Here is an 8,119-nt window from a genome sequence, read left to right as displayed (position 1 = left end):
GCCGGGGGGGGTGGATCGACGGGCAGGACTCTGGTGAGCTTTTAAAAACCTCCCCGAGCTACAGAGCCCCGGGCCGGGGGCTCCCCCGGGCGGCCCCTCCGACGGGAGGGGAGACCCGCCCTTGCCCGAGCAGGGCTCTCCAGGTGTGTCAGTTGTTACGCTTTAAAGGTGAATACATCGCGTTTCGAAGTGTCGTGGCGCTCGGTTTTGGCTCCGCTCGCGGGCTCAGGGAGGTGCAGGTTTGTGGTGCCTGCGCTTGGCACTGGCAGCTGCTGCAGAGGCACCTCCACAAAGTGTGTTTAACAATTGCAGCGTCGCGTATGGAGCTGGCTGCTTATGAAAATGCCTCTCCTAAGCGTTTATGCTACAATTATTTTTACTTTTGCCATGTATTACTTATTTGACTTCAAAGGAGTCAGGCTCGTAATCCAATCAGGATGTGCCTTTCAGAGTTGAAGGATGTAAAACAGCAGGTGAAGCTGAAGTGGTTATAAAATTACACAAAGATTAAAGGAGCAGAATCAAGGCTCTTCCAAAGAATTGTTTAGGAATAGTAATTTTGAAACATTGCTTTTACATCACTTATAGGTACATTGCTATGAGTTCTGCAAAATGTCTCGGAGACACAACTGCAATATTTAGAAGTAGAAAGGAGATTAATTTAAAATAAAATTGGCTGTTTCAATATTAGCCCCAATTTTTTTAAAAAAATGTTCTAAACATGGTTAAGGAAAATAAATTGTATTAACATCTCAGTTTTGACATACAAAACCTCAGTCTGTTATTGCTAACCGTGAGTTAAAATATTATTCTTGGTCTCAGTATTTGAACAAGTAGTGTTTTTAATCATGGCAGAAGATACTACTGTGTGAAATTACTATGCTAAATTATATGGTATGTGTGACTGAGTGGAATTGCTTCCAGTCAAGTTAAGCCAGATTTTGACTTTTGGCACAAGCCAACAGTTCTTACTTCATTGAGAACTGATCATATATAGTGAGGATTAAATTTTCTTTCCACATTTTGTTTGCTCTGAGATAAAATCAAATTTGCTATTAGGAGGATAAAAAAGGATCGTAGCTACCTATTACAAAAAATATAGGGCAAATAGAAATAACCTACATAAGAGTTTCATACACGTTCAGTTAAAGTTCTTTTAGAGGTACTGTTTTGCATGTGGTAGTCATTTTAAGGAACAGAAGTTAACTCTGTATGTGACTTTTTTTGTCATCCCACTCTGAGTGCTTGAAAATGAATTTTGTGTTCCCTTTTCTTAGTAGTCTGGAGGTGAACTAACCCTTTATCCTGGATAACCCTGACTTGGCAAGACAAAATACGTGCTGATTTAAAGTACGATCAAGTTAGTTTTGTTCCTTGCTCTGAATCTTAAACTAACAGGTGAGACTCAAATGCAGGAATGGAATGGAGATTGACAGGCACCCATAGTACTGCTGTGCCATGCTGCAGACCTGTGGGTGTGCTGCTTTGGGAGTTCACACACTCAAACCTTTTCCACTTGGTTTCTAACAGATTGGATCCTTCTCCCTGCCCAACAGGAAGCTGCAAATCTTCCTGCTTGTATGCGTTTTTTGTGTTGTTGTTTTTTCCTCTGAAAGTGGTTTGTGCTTTCTTAAGGGATTCTTAGGAAGAAAAATGTGGGGATTGATTTGTGGAGAAATGTCTGTGCTGATTTGTAGAAGGAGCTGTGGAAGGAATTACTTATATAGTTTCCCACTTCTCAGAATGGTGAAAACCTGATCGATGTTACGATAGGATATGTTCTGAAATCTCCTGCTCTGCATCTGTTTTTGAGCAGAGTATCTGATTTCTAAAGAGAGTGTCTGATTTCTCTGAGCCATAGGATTGTATATTCCAGTGTATCTAAGACTGGAATTGAGCTGCATAAGCAAAATGCTACTGTGGCAGAAGGAAACACCAGTGCACAACTTCTGCAGCACCCAGGGCTGTGCTGGCAACTTGTGGGAAGCCTGAAGCCCATGTCTTATTTGCACAGGAGTCTTATTTGCATGAATTGTGGATTTGTGTTCATTTCCATGATACATCCACTCTAGATGAATAAATGGTTCTACTTTTAAGATTCTACGTACTTGTTCTTCCTTTTACTCCTTGCACTATTTGCACTTGTATACATTCCTCAGAGCTGTCTTCCCCATCTTTTGTGCTTACTGACAGGTCTGCGGTCAGTGAAAATGATGCAACGGTTAAAAGTGGTATCAAAAGAGTTTACAAAACCTGGATCTCTTACAGAAAAAGTCCCCCTGACATCAGTGACCATAATTTTTACGCTGAGGCAGCCTGAGATGAGGCAGCCTTTTGAAGTCCCCTAGCTGTTGGGCTGGGAGAAATATCACAGACCTTCCATCTGCTGAAAGCTGAGTGGAGAATATTAGTGTCAATGAGCTAAGGAGAAAATGCTGTGCCATGCTGCAGACCCTAACGTTGGAGCTGTAGATGGCTGTAATCATGAGACAACTGCTGGCAACAGCTTCACTGCTCAGAGTTCAGGAAGCTCTTACACATACTGTGTGTCTTTAGGGTAGAATCCCTAGCACAGGTATTCGGAAAGGAATGGTTTGTGCTCCATTTAGCTCTTAATCTGAAGACTGACTGTCAATCTGTAGTTGATCATATGTATTTCTTGATTAGTTACAAACCACATGGCAGTATATTGTGCTGTTATTAAACAAATTGTAAATGCTTTATTAATATTGTCTGTAGTTATCCTTTGATACTAAGCTGTTAGGGGATAGTTTAATTCTACTTCCCAATTATCAAGCTGGAAATGTTAATCTTTTAAATTTGTCTTGAATGTAAGAAACATGTTCCCTGCTTTCTTCATGCAGCTCTTGTACCTCTGTTCTTATTGGTAAGTGCTAAGTAATATTGCTGTTCAAAATCCTTGATAGTTCCATGTCCACAATGTGTTATTTCATTTTGCTACTAGTTGGCAGGAGGTTGCTGTGCTAGGTAAGAGAGAAGGCAGAAATCCACCCAGTAACTTGAAAGCCCTGAAGAAAATGAAAAATCCTAAGAGTTCCTGCTGCACCTGGCAGCTTCCAGGCATGTAGTAAGACACTGTGATAGAGATACAAGGCTGTTACTTCTGTACTCTCATCCTTTGAAATCCCCAGACAACCTCTGTACAAAAGAAAGCAAAACAAGTTTGCAAAAAAAAGCACTGACGAGTAAAGGTTTAGAATAGGCTTTTCCATGCTTGCAGGTGTAGTGATGGGCTTGGGCTTTGGCTTGGTTTTTTAAACAGGGGAGGGAACCAATACTTGTAGAAAGTACAGACTGTAATAGCTGGCTTTTCTGACTTATGTTTAGTAGGGTGGATGACATTTGTAATCCTGCATTGGCTTACATTCTAGCACAGATGATTTTGATGTTTCTAAATGCTTAATGTGAAGTAAACATTTTATGGTTAGTGGTTGGATACCTGGCAATTGCTAAAGCCTAGAAGGAAAAGTAGGCAAAAAATTTGAAGGCCATACAGAAAGTATGACTCTGTCTTTCTAAAGGGAAGGAGGAATCAGTACAGAAGTAAAACTTCCATTTTATACTTAATATATTACATATCTTTTCTGCTTACTGAAGTAGTGGTGGGAGATTCTTTAAAATGTAAAGGGAGGCTTAGAGAGAGATCTTTGTAGTTAATTTTGAACATGATCTTGTTCTACTTTTTCTTGTCTGCTGCAATATAAATATGACTTGCAGTTGCAATTGTCACCAACTGCTAAAATACTGTGATGTGACTAGATTTGTTTTGGGGAAAAATAGTAAACTAAAAGGAGGAAAAATACTGATGCTCACTGTGAAATAAGTTAGTTTCTAGGAAAGATGTTAAACTTTTTTTCCGCTCTCAAAATGGTGACAGAACAATTTTTAGAATAAGATTTAAACAGTTACCATTGCACTTCTAGTCTTCACAGTGCTTCCTTTGTTGTAAATTATGCCAAATTTGTTACTTTTTAAAGAAATCAGTGTCATATGTATTAGTGTACTGAAGGCAGGTGTACTGTATGTATTCATGCACCTTCCTAGTTGGTAGGGTAAATTATTAGTTGTATTCTAGTTTGTAGTAGTTAAATTGGTGGATAATGGTCTATACGTTATGGTAGTACATAATTTAAAAATCTAGTAACTACAAAGTATGGATATTTGCCATGTTGATTGTCCTTAGTGCAGTGTTCTTTTTCATTATAGTGGTATATGAGTTATATGAGTATGAATCTACATTAGTAATATGTATTACTTCTGAATCTACATCCTAACATTTGGCTTCTAAAAGTAACCCTTGCCCTTCTCCCATGGAACTTTTCTGAAAATGCACCAAGTAGAGATCCAAAGAAATCCTGAAACCAGTAAAACTCTCTTCTATCAATTATAAAATGCTTTGACCTACATATTGTTTTGAGTGTAAGAACCAGGGTTTTACCTGCAATCCCAGTGTGGTTCTTAGACACTTTATCTAAGGAAGTGTAGAGGAATATAGAATTAAAAGAAAGTTTATTCTTTGGAGGAACACTGACCCTGGTGTTCTCTCATTTAAAACCAACCAACCAAAGATTTATGAAAAGGTATGAGGTATTGCTGTAACTAAATATTTCACTGATAGTTCTTTTAAAAAGAATATAGCTCCTAAATCAAATTAAGATGCTAAGAAATTTCATACCATAATGACATAGTAAGAAACAATGTTAAAGGACAAGTTTTACAAAAGAATAACGTTTTTGTAGTTTATCTGAAGCATTTAAAAAGTCTGCCAGTAGCAGCACTGGTGACATTTTGACTTGAGAATGTTAACACAACTGAGTAGACACGTGTGTGTTCTGTTATGATACTCATGCATCTGAGACCCATGTGATGCTTCCTTCTCTTTTCTGAATAGTTCTTCCAAAGTACTTTTATTAAAGAAGTTTGTTAAATGTTTAGGGAGGAAATGGTAGACCTGAATTTTTTAATACAATGGTTTCTGAAGTAAAAAGTTTAGTTAGAGTTTCTACTTATCATGTTGTCAAGTGTGCTTCAACTGCTTCAAAGTTAAAACCCACAAAATTCTTAGTCTGCTTTGTGCAGAAATGTTTGTCTCCTTTTTGCAGAGTTAAAATTTTGGCCATCCCGCATAATCTCTTGTGATTTAGGCTTTTATTTTGCTGAACCTGGAATCACACTGAGAGGACATGAACAGAGAAGTGTTGTGTGAATTACAACTAAGTAAACATTGTCATTGGGATTTATCACTGAACAAGATAGAGAGCCTACCTTTGATTTAGACTGCAGAAGTTACCTGACCTCAACACAGAGAGAGGCGTACAGAGGCAAGCAGGCTTAAAATTGCCCTTCAAAGGCTACAAATCTTCTTAATTCTTTGTTAGCACAGTGAGCTAGTAGTAGGGGTAAGTACTTCCATAATCTTCTATACCATCTGATTTAGTATGAGACTTGTACTCTGGGTTGCTTATTTGCTAATCTTGGTAGTCATAGGTTTTAACCTCTTTCTGCTTTTCTCCAACCAGCACAGCAAGTCTGCTGCCTTAAGCCAATAACTGTATTTTACCTCTTTTTCTCTCTTCTCTACCTTTTTTCTCCTTGCTACCAGTTCTTTTCATTTTCTGAAGAATTTTACCCTTTATAATAATCTTAAAAGCATACAGGGAAAGGAGAAGTTAAACACATGCAGTCTATCTAACCAGTGAGCTCTGTGGTCCTATTAAATAAAATGTTTATTTATTTTTGCCAACTCTTAATATATTGTTACCATCTCCAGCCTCCTCATGGAGTGCCTCTTTGTATAAGCTGCCTTTATAGTCAAGTAGGCCTCTACTTATTAAAAAAAAAAAAGAGTAAACTAGAAATAGGAAAAAGTGTAGATATTTGTGTTGAACTAGGTTGTTAGTAGTTAAGATGGTCATCTTAATAAATCAGTGAGTATACGCTAGGTTTGAGTGTAAAAAGTTTGAAAATAAATTCTCTAAGTATATAAAAGTGTTAAAGGAACATGTCCCCACTTAACATAGCAGAGAAAGATGCTGTGTTTTAAGAGAAGCTTAGTCTGGAAACAGCATGTGCCCTGAAGATGCTGTATTGCTGTACAGGAGGTCATCTTACAGGAACAGAGAGATGGTGAAAGTGCAACTTTGCCTCTGCATTGCTTCAAGGTCAATTAGTGAAGAGAGAATACCCAGCTGCACTGTCATACTCAATTGGACAGAAAATTCAGTTAAGAGTTGTGACTGCAAAAGGAAAATGCAATTAATGCTAATACAAAAATCAAGTCTTTATGAAACATTAGGCTGAAATATACACAAAACTATTCATAATTTGGGAAATAGGGATATAGGAATAAAGAAATTAGACTGTGTCTTCAGGAAGCATTTTTGGGATGTGTGTAAAAACCAGGACTTGGCAATTCTATGTATTGTTACAAATAAGGCAAATTCCTTGGCTAATGAGGATATGCTGAACCCAGATTATCCATAAAAATAAATACATTTAACTAATAGCTGTGAAGGTAATTTGTGTGTAATATTGTTGCTGGATCCTTTTCGGCAGCAATTTTTAGGTCCCCTGTATTCATGTATCCACCTGAGGTACAACACAAGTTACTGATCAGTTCTTTGCTATTACACAACAATCCTATCAACTTGAAATGGGAAGATATTAAGTTGTAGGTGAACAAATAATACATCTCAAAGAAGGGGAGGTTTGTGAACAAATAAAATACAAACAGATAGATTTGTGTTTTGAAACAGAAGGGTGAACTGTCTTAAAACACAAACGCTGAGCTGACCTGCAGCAAGAACCATTCTGCAGCAGATGCAAGCCAGCAAACTGCTGATCACATTCCGAGGTAGATTTTGCAATTTGTGTTGAAATGAGAACTGGCCCCCTGTGCAAGTGTGGTGCTGCTTGATATAACTGACGATTTAGTAATCCCAGGCAAGTCTAAAATTTTAGTCTTCTTCATTGTCTAATCATCTCTGATTCACTGAATGGTTATGGTAATGAGCTTCAAATAGAAATTGTTTATACTTTTGTTTCCCTTACCTTCTTTTATGGGAAAGGTTAAATAACCTCAGTGTTTTTTCTGCATGTGATGTTCACGACTTCATCTACTTCTGTTATGCTCACTAAATTCACTTCCACTCCAAACAAAATTGTGTTAATCTTTTAAATCTTTCCTTGTATGGATGACTGTCTCTGGCTTTAATCTGTTTATGCCATTCTCTGGTGCTTTTCTGTGTCTGATATATCTTTTTTTAGATGGATGCTGTTAGTGAGCACATCATTTCTAGAGAGGTCATGCCATACCCTTATGTAATGGTATAATATTTTAAACCTGCATTAAAAAGACATGGTTGTGAACATCTTTCTTATGTTTATTCTGTCTCTTACACTGACTATAGTAATTGTTAGGTCTTTGTTTGTTGTTTTTTTTTTCTTTTTTCTTCCCCCCAGTAGTTTCAGTCAATTTAAATCTCATTACTCAGTAGTAAAAATTTTTGTTCAGAATGTATGCTCTTGTCTTCTGGTGGTTGCTCTAACTTCCTGGGAATTGGAGGCCCTTTTGGAGCCATTCCCTTCAAGGTGATGTCTGTAGCATGTGCTGCTTCTTGAGGTGGTGACCTTCTCCAGGTCTTTTACACTGCCTTTGAAAGCTGTTCTTACTCAGGTTACTTAGCTAGATCTTGCCTTTTTTTCTCCCCTCTCTCTGTCTCTTCCCCAAGTTTGTCCTTCTCTTATTATTTAGGGTACATAATAAATTGCATAGATTCTCATAATGGAGAATCCTTAAACTTTGCCTTTTTTTGGGTAGCAGGGTTTCTACTTTAGTGAGACCATGTTGGTAAGGAGACAAAAGATGACATTTAGTTTCCCCTTCTTTTTAAGCTATCCAGGATTTTTGCTGTTCCTGGTCAGTAGTCAGTCTACAAGCATTGAGATGACTCCTTGAGAACTATGAAAAAGAAGTAACTGGATGATGTATATTGTTACTTAACTAGAAAGGTGCCATCTGATATAATAGGTTGAAGGTAGATGGGTATATAGGCTGGCATGTGTTTAAGATACAGGAGTGTGGGGAAAAAGGGCTGTA

This window comes from Chaetura pelagica, unplaced genomic scaffold, assembly GCF_000747805.2.
Source record: "Chaetura pelagica isolate M959 unplaced genomic scaffold, ChaPel_1.0 scaffold222, whole genome shotgun sequence".
NCBI classification, from domain to species: Eukaryota; Metazoa; Chordata; class Aves; order Apodiformes; family Apodidae; genus Chaetura; species Chaetura pelagica.
This window is presented reverse-complemented; position numbering follows the sequence as displayed.